This window comes from Melospiza melodia, unplaced genomic scaffold (assembly GCF_035770615.1).
Source record: "Melospiza melodia melodia isolate bMelMel2 unplaced genomic scaffold, bMelMel2.pri scaffold_28, whole genome shotgun sequence".
Classification (NCBI taxonomy): domain Eukaryota; kingdom Metazoa; phylum Chordata; class Aves; order Passeriformes; family Passerellidae; genus Melospiza; species Melospiza melodia.
The window spans coordinates 943,696-950,936 of NW_026948600.1; the positions used below are offsets into that span (position 1 = coordinate 943,696).

Sequence of the window (7,241 nt, forward strand, 5' to 3'; positions counted from 1 at the left end):
TATATACCCTGGCCCCAGCCCTGCTCCTGGCTCTTTGCCTCTGGTTCCCTTCAGCAAAGGTTGTGTTCCTGCTTGCTCCTGTTTCCCTCTTCACTCTCACTTCACTGGACCCTTGGATTTTCCTTAGTAAAGCCAGCTGGATCTGCTATGTGAAGAGTCCTCTCGTCCCTCTGGTGAGGCTTTGATTGCACCATCTGGGCTCAGGGTCTGCTGGGCTGGGGGAGTTGTCAAGGCAGCCCCAAGTGGAGACGCTTTCAGTGCTGCAGGCACCTGACAGCACCTGCCTGGGGAAGCTGCTCTGGCCACCTGCTCAACCAATTCCTTTTCCCAAGCAGCAGCTCCCAGTGTCCTCCTCCGAAGCCCAGAGAGAGAGGGAGCAGCTGCCCTCAGCGCTGTCCTTTACCGCATCCCAATTCTCATGGAATGTCCCCCCTCAGAGAGAAACTCCCAGAGAAGAGAAGTGTGATCACATCCCCTCCTTCCCTGAGCTTGATCACTTCTTTTGTTTCTTAAGGACCCAGTCCATCAGAGCAGTGGTATTGCACTGACAGCTGGGACACCTGCAGGGGATCGCCTCACACTGCCCAGTGTGCACCAGGCTCAACAAGGTCTGCTTCCCCCCTGATTCCACCAGTCCTCTTCCCTTGGCTGTGGTTTTGCTGGATAGTGGGTCAGGACAGTGAGAATCTCCTTCATTCATTCACCATTTAGGGTCCTGCAGACACTTCCTCAATTTCTCTCCAAGGTGACCTCAGCCCACCAATGATGTCACAGCTCTTGTCCATCTGGTCAAATCTCCCACGAGGAGACTCTGGTCTCTCCTCCAAGGGCACAAAGCTGCAAAACCCCTGAGGAAAATCTTCGCCCTTGGGCCCTGCGTCTCCTTGGGTGAGTTCCAGAGCAAACAGTCAAGGCAGTGGCCTGAAATGTTTTCCCAGCTGGGTCATAACGCTTCTCTGATGGATCCACTTTGTGCCTGGGGAAAGAGATGTGCAGAACCCTCCACTAATGCCCTGGAATGTCAAACAGGAATCGCAGCCTTGGACAGCTCTCAGGAACCAGTTCACTGTGGATTTTCCTTCTGGAAAGCCCAAGATGTCTGAATGTCTGCCTGGTGCCTCAGGGCCTGGGTAAACAGGGCTTGTCAGAGATGCTGGCAGGGCACCAACACCACTCCTCCTCACAGGGCACCTCTGTTACCCCAGTTAGCTCCGAGTGGCTGCCTGGGGACAGGTGCCCACTTCCCCATGTCCCTGGGATGGGCACATCCTGCACAGGGCCAGTGCTGGCCTGGGCCCAGAGCCAGGGCCATGACCCAGGTGCTCTGGGAGGGCTCCATGGCTGCAGGTGTGACTGGATGAGGGGCAGGGCAGGGCATATTCCCCTCTGGACAATGCTCTGGGCATGGAGCTTGGTCAGGTTTGGCATCTGCAGGGAAAGGGATATCGGGTTGTGTGGATGTGGGAATTGTCACTCCTGAGCCATTCCCCAACCCTCAGCCTGTCTGCAGGTGATCAGCATTGCCCAGTGCTCCCCAGTGCCTGCAGTGCCTGAGATGCCCATCAGCCACCTGATCACATGTCCCTTGTTCCCCTTGTTCTCCCACATGTTGGGTTTGGGGCCAGGCTCAGCTCTGGGGTGTCCCACCGGGAAAGCTCTGGGAGGGGAGGGGCAGCAGGAGATGGGGGATCTGGCACTGGGGCTGTTGGAGGATGGATTGTGTTGGATTGTCCCCACAGGGTCCCCAGGTGCTTTTGTCTCCCTGGCTGCCCCCCTTGGCCCCCCAGGTGCCTGGGCCCTTCCAGGGGCAGCTGCCCCGTGCAGGAGGCTGGAGGGATGCCGGGCAAGGGGGCTGGATCCGTGCCTCAGATGGGGTGGGATGGGCTCTGTGCCAGGGCTGGGCTTGTGGCCAGGGCTGGGGCTGTGCCAAGCTGGGCTCTGGCCTGGGGGCTGGCAGGGAGGGTGCGGGGAGGAGTCCCGGCAGGGATAAAGGTGCTCCTCACCTGCTGCAGCCTCAGGCAGTGCTGCCCAGAGCCAGAGGAAGAGGAAGGTGGCTGTGCTCAGCGTGGCCCTGCTCTTCTCCATCCTGCTGTGCCCCCCCGCACAGGCCAAGGTGAGGCACCAGCCAAACACTGTCCCCACATCCTGCCCTTTCTGGCCTCCCATCCCACCCTTTTGGTCCCTCCCCTGTGTCCCATTCAGGGTCCCCAGGTGCCCTCCCACTGACCATTCCTGAGGCCTTTCTTTCCATGTTCCCTCTCAATCCTTTGCCTTTTTTCCTGGCCATGCAGAGGGGTCTCCCTGTACAATTCCCTGACTCACCCCCCACTCCCAGAGCATCTCCCAGTACTGTTGGTTTTGTCTCCACCCGTCCTCGTCCTTGCTCTTCTGTCCCCACGAAGCCCATCCCTTGCCCACCCATGTCCCTACACCTCAATTCCTTTCTCCTCCCCCGTACCTCACACCCTGCTCCTTCCATACCCCCAGCCCTGTCCCCTGGACTCTCCATTGACCCCAGATCAGTGTCTTTGGGTCTCCCCCCACCTCAAACAGATCTCCTTGGAGGCCCTGAATTCCCATCCCTCTGCCTGCACCCTGCTCCCTGCACCCGTGTGTCCCCCCACAGCCCCACAAGGTCCAGTCCAGACCCTGCCTTTGTTCTCCTTTCCAGGCACTCCTGGAAGGAACCCAAGATGATCTGCGGGAGGTGAGTGGGCTGCTGGCATTGCAGGGCATCCCCTCAGGGAATTGGGGGGCAGTGGTGTCCCCCCATCCCTTGCTGGCACTGGGGACATCCCAGTGACCAGTGAGGTCTCCTGGTCTCTCTGCAGTTGGATTTAGACAATGTTGCAGTCCTGGAGACGCCTCTGGTAGGTACGACAAGTTCTGCCGGTGCCAGACCCTCCCCTTGCATGGCCACCACAGCCCAGGCCATCCCAGTCTGTCCCAGCACAGCCCAGTGCACCCCTCCTGACAGCCCAGAAAATGCCCTGCCCCAGGGCCCCTCTCCAGGGAAGCCTTTGCGCAGGGCTCTGCTGCATTCCCATCCCTGTCACCCCAGGATCCCCTGGATGAACCAGGACGCAGCCCCTGCCCCAGCTGTGGCTCATGGCCAGGAGCCCAGTGCTTCTGGGCAGCAGCACAGCAGCTCCTGCACCCCATTGCTGCCACAGCCCCTTCCCCAAGGCCCCCCTGCTCTCCCCTGCCTCCCAGTGCAGCCCGGTGCCCCCAGTGTGTCTCTAACGCTGCCTTTGTCCTCAGCCCCCTGTGGCTGAAGAGCTGCGGGCTCTCCTGCGGCAGAAGCGCCTGGCTGCCTCTCTGGATGCCTAGGTGAGCCGTGCCTGCAGGGACAGGGCTGGGGACAAAGCCCAGCCACGGCCCAGTGGGCTCCAGAGGTCACCTTCTGGGGTTGGTCTTTTAGGGTTGGAAGGACCAGTGTCCTTTTTCCTCTCCAGTGGCATGAGGAGATGATCATCACTGGAAGAAACCCTTGAACCCTTTGAGCCCTGGGCCATTTCCCCTGAAGAATCAGTCATACGAATCAATAAACCCTTTGAGCAAAGCTTTACTCTGTGTTCATGTGTGTCCATGGATCTGGATTTCCTCCTTTCCAGTGGTCCAGGGAAGTCAGGCCAGGTCTGGGTTTTGCTGCCTTTACACAGTCTGTGCCTTCCCCCAGACAAACGGTGTGTTGGGAGTTGTGCAGAATCCAGGGGGAGTGGGTTGACTGGAGGGATGGGTGTCCAAGTGGTGAGAAAGGTGGTGGTGCACTGTCAGTGTGGTAGGAATGGCCTGGGTTTAAAAGAAAAAGGAATAATTTCAAAGAAACTTTCTTTTACAACTTTTTCTCCCTGTGAGAAATCACCGTTTACTTCTCAATATTTTGAAAGGTCTATTGAAAACTTAATAAAACTTACAACAAAAGCACTAAATAAGGAAAAAATTATGGTGCTGGGAGCCTCCCCCACTTTGCGGCTGGTAACCACGTGGCTGGCTCATCCACACAATGACTGCTCTCCCTTTTATATCCTTGCTGTTTCAACAGGCAGCCCTAGCTCCTCCCAAAGGCTGTCTGTTGACTCTCGGTCGCTGTCCATTGGTGTAGACTGCTTTCTTGGAACTGGATTGGAGGACAGCTGGTGCTAAGCCTTGCCCCTTAGGAACAATTTGCCCCTCCCCAAATGCTGGACTACCAAGATCAGCCCGGGATAACAATGCTGGGCAGGGGGGACACATTGCAGTAACAGAACTATACATCTGTGCAACTTTTCTTAACATACTTATCATGTTCACCCTTTAGTTGGGAGAGCCAAACATCTCATTACTCATCTCTAACACTGTGGCATTCACATTCTCTGAAAAAATCCCTTTGCCCAGGATTTTTCTCCTGGGAAGCTGAGACACCTCAGAGAAAAAGGAAAACAAATCTTATCTCATTTGCTTCTCCTGTGTTGTGCTCATGTGCAGAATGTGTTTGGAGATTGTTTACCCACAGGTGATTTGTTTGATTGGATTCTGGTGTGAGTTATTTTGACTCATTGGCCAATTATGGCCAAGCTGTGTCGAGACTCTGGAAAGAGTCAGGAGTTTTCATTATTATCTTTTGAACATTCACCAAGTATCCTTGTATCCTTTCTGCATGCTTTAGTATAGTATAATATAGTATAGTGTTCTTTAATAAAATATAATATCGTAAAGTAATAAATTAGCCTTCTGAGAACATGGAGTCAAATGCAACATTGCTGCCTTCGTTGAGCATCCCTGCAAATACAATATAACACCCCCAAAATTCTTGATTTACTCAAAAGAATTTAAATGCCAGAAAAAATCTTCATATGTCAAAAGTATGTTGAAATTATTTATTGGTCTGGAAATTTGGTACCCTAGCAGGACGGGACTGCTGGGTCTACCTGTCTACAGGGCCTTGTGGGGCTGTGGGGTTTCCTGGGTGAGGGGCCCTACACAGTCGCCTGTAATGCCTGGCCACAGTGGGGTAGATCCACCACGGTGTCCTGGGAAAGGGTGAGTGGTTCTACCTGGCTCTGGGGTTGTTCTTGGCCGCTGGGTCCATCGGCTCCAGCAGGACTTGCGTGAATTTTGGGGTGGGCCAGGTGGATCAGTTGTCCCCGGCCATCCTGAGAGCTCACCAGGGCTCAGTCATGTTGGCTGACTCCAGTTCCAAAACTGAAGGAACCACTGGTGCTGGCACTGCCCCAGGGAAGCCTCACAGCAGAGCTGGCACAGGGCATTGCCCTGGCAGAAGGGCAGGGAAATTGTCTTGGCCATGAGCAGCAGAATGGCGAGAAAGCCGCTGGTGCAGGAGTTTCCCACCCCAGCAGGTTGAAGGCAGGTTTGGGTTGCATTCCTGCTGTTCTGCAGTGAAATTCTGAGCAGAGGGCACAGAGGTGTCTTCTCCACGGGGCTCACAGGTTGTGAAGGTCCACCCGAAATAAACGGGTGACGAATGATTTTTGGGTGCAAAAATAACCAACAAGAGGCACAGGGGTTTTGCAGTAACAAATCAACAAGGTGCAATTTATTGATTATAACCACAGTTAAATATGCGTTTGGTTAAGGGATCCGGGGAAGAGAAGGGTAAGACAAGGAAAAAAAAAGGGAGGAAAGAAGGTCAGGGAATGGGGTATAGCTACCAAAACGTGATGTCTTCAGGTCCCGCCGCTGAAACTCGCTGGTACACGTCTTGGGGAGATCTCAAAGGACAGTTGGGCCGAACCCCAATATATATACTGTTCTTGGCTGGGGGAAGGTAACTGAAATTAGGTTTCCATGGAGGGGAGAAGTCCATTGTTTTCATGGCTGAATGCTCACATGTACATTAAGTTTTCCCCCTCCCTGAGTTGGGAGGGAGTACAGTCCCAGTCTCTGGAAGGAGGTTGCCATGGGGGTGCCATGGGGGTGTCAATAGGGTGCCAGAGGGGTTCTTGGTTCCTTGATGAGGGGATTCGCATCTCTGTTGGTCTGTCACGGTGGTTGAAGACAGGCAAGAGGGGTCTTCTCATGGAGCGGGGGGGAGCCACCCCAGAGCTCAGTCCAGCCAGCTCAGGAGTTTGGAAGAAAGTCCAGTTCAATTGTCCAGAAAAGGGCAGCATGCCCCCTTCGAGTACAGCATGGCGTGTTCTGCAAGCATCACTTGTGAACACACTAGATAAGCAGGAGACTTTCTTTCCCAACCGGCTCAGCACTTTTAACTCTTCGGTAGTCTTTTCTCATGACAATTGTGAGGCAAAAAATGAAGGATTTTCGGATGGACTTCTACAAGCCCGCAGTTAACCCTGAGGGAAACACTGGGGAAAGGCTCCATTTCAGCCTTTCTGCACTCATGGGTGTGAAGGGATGGAAATGAAAGGAGAACAAGCAGGGCCCGACCCCTCCTCCTCTGGGAGGAGCCCTGCACCTGGGGCTATGAGGGGCTGTGAGGCGCTGTGAGGGCCCATCAGTCATGAGGTGCCATTAACGGTCTTGAGAGGCCATGACGGGCCATGGGGAACTCTGAGAGGCCATAGCAGTCTTTGAGGGGCTGTGGGACACCAGGCACCTTATGGAACCAAGGGGCCATTGTGGCCTACCAAGGTCTTGTGGAACCAAACGGACCATGGTGACACTTTGGAACCTCATGGTACCACAGGTCCATTGTTACACAGCAGCCACAGCAGGGCTGCAGAACCAAGGAGATCATTGTGACACTGCACAACTGTGGAAACCTGTGAGCCTACCAGGGAAAAGGCAGCAGAAATGCTCTGGAGAGACACACCGTAGGCTCTGGGCATTCCTCAAAGTTCAGGGTGAGAAAAAAAGCTTCCCCGTGGTGCTCTGCAACACTATGTTAATTTGTCTCAGTTCTGTCCTCTCTGTCCTCCCTATTGGCCTATTGGCCTTTCCGACTCATTTTATATGTTCATTTTCTGGTGAGTTCTCCCTTGCCTGTCTTCTCATTGGTGTGTAACGCTGTCCATCTACCCTGGCATTTCCTGTTGGTCCCTTCCCTGTGTACCGCCCCTGAGCCCTCAGAGCATTGGATCCCTGGTGCTCTCCTCTGCACCCTCTTTCCCTGTATTTATACCCTGGACCCTCCTTTGTCTTTGGCCCCTGGACACTTTTGGTGTTGCTCTACAATGAAGCATGTTGGAACTCCATGCCTGGACCCTCCTGTGTCTTCACTGCTGAGCTGCTGCATATGTGTGTCTGTGTGTCTGTGTGCATGTATGTGTGTGTGTGTGTCT

The 7,241-nt window shown here is 54.4% G+C and overlaps 1 long non-coding RNA gene across 1 annotated transcript; it reads left to right on the forward strand.

Moving 5' to 3' along the window:
• The first annotated feature begins 2,829 nt into the window (after positions 1–2,829).
• LOC134433944 (uncharacterized) lies at positions 2,830–3,496 on the forward strand. The gene is made up of 3 exons (XR_010031770.1): positions 2,830–2,870; positions 3,262–3,330; positions 3,422–3,496. It is a non-coding gene; the product is annotated as an uncharacterized LOC134433944 (long non-coding RNA).
• Positions 3,497–7,241: the final 3,745 nt, after the last annotated feature.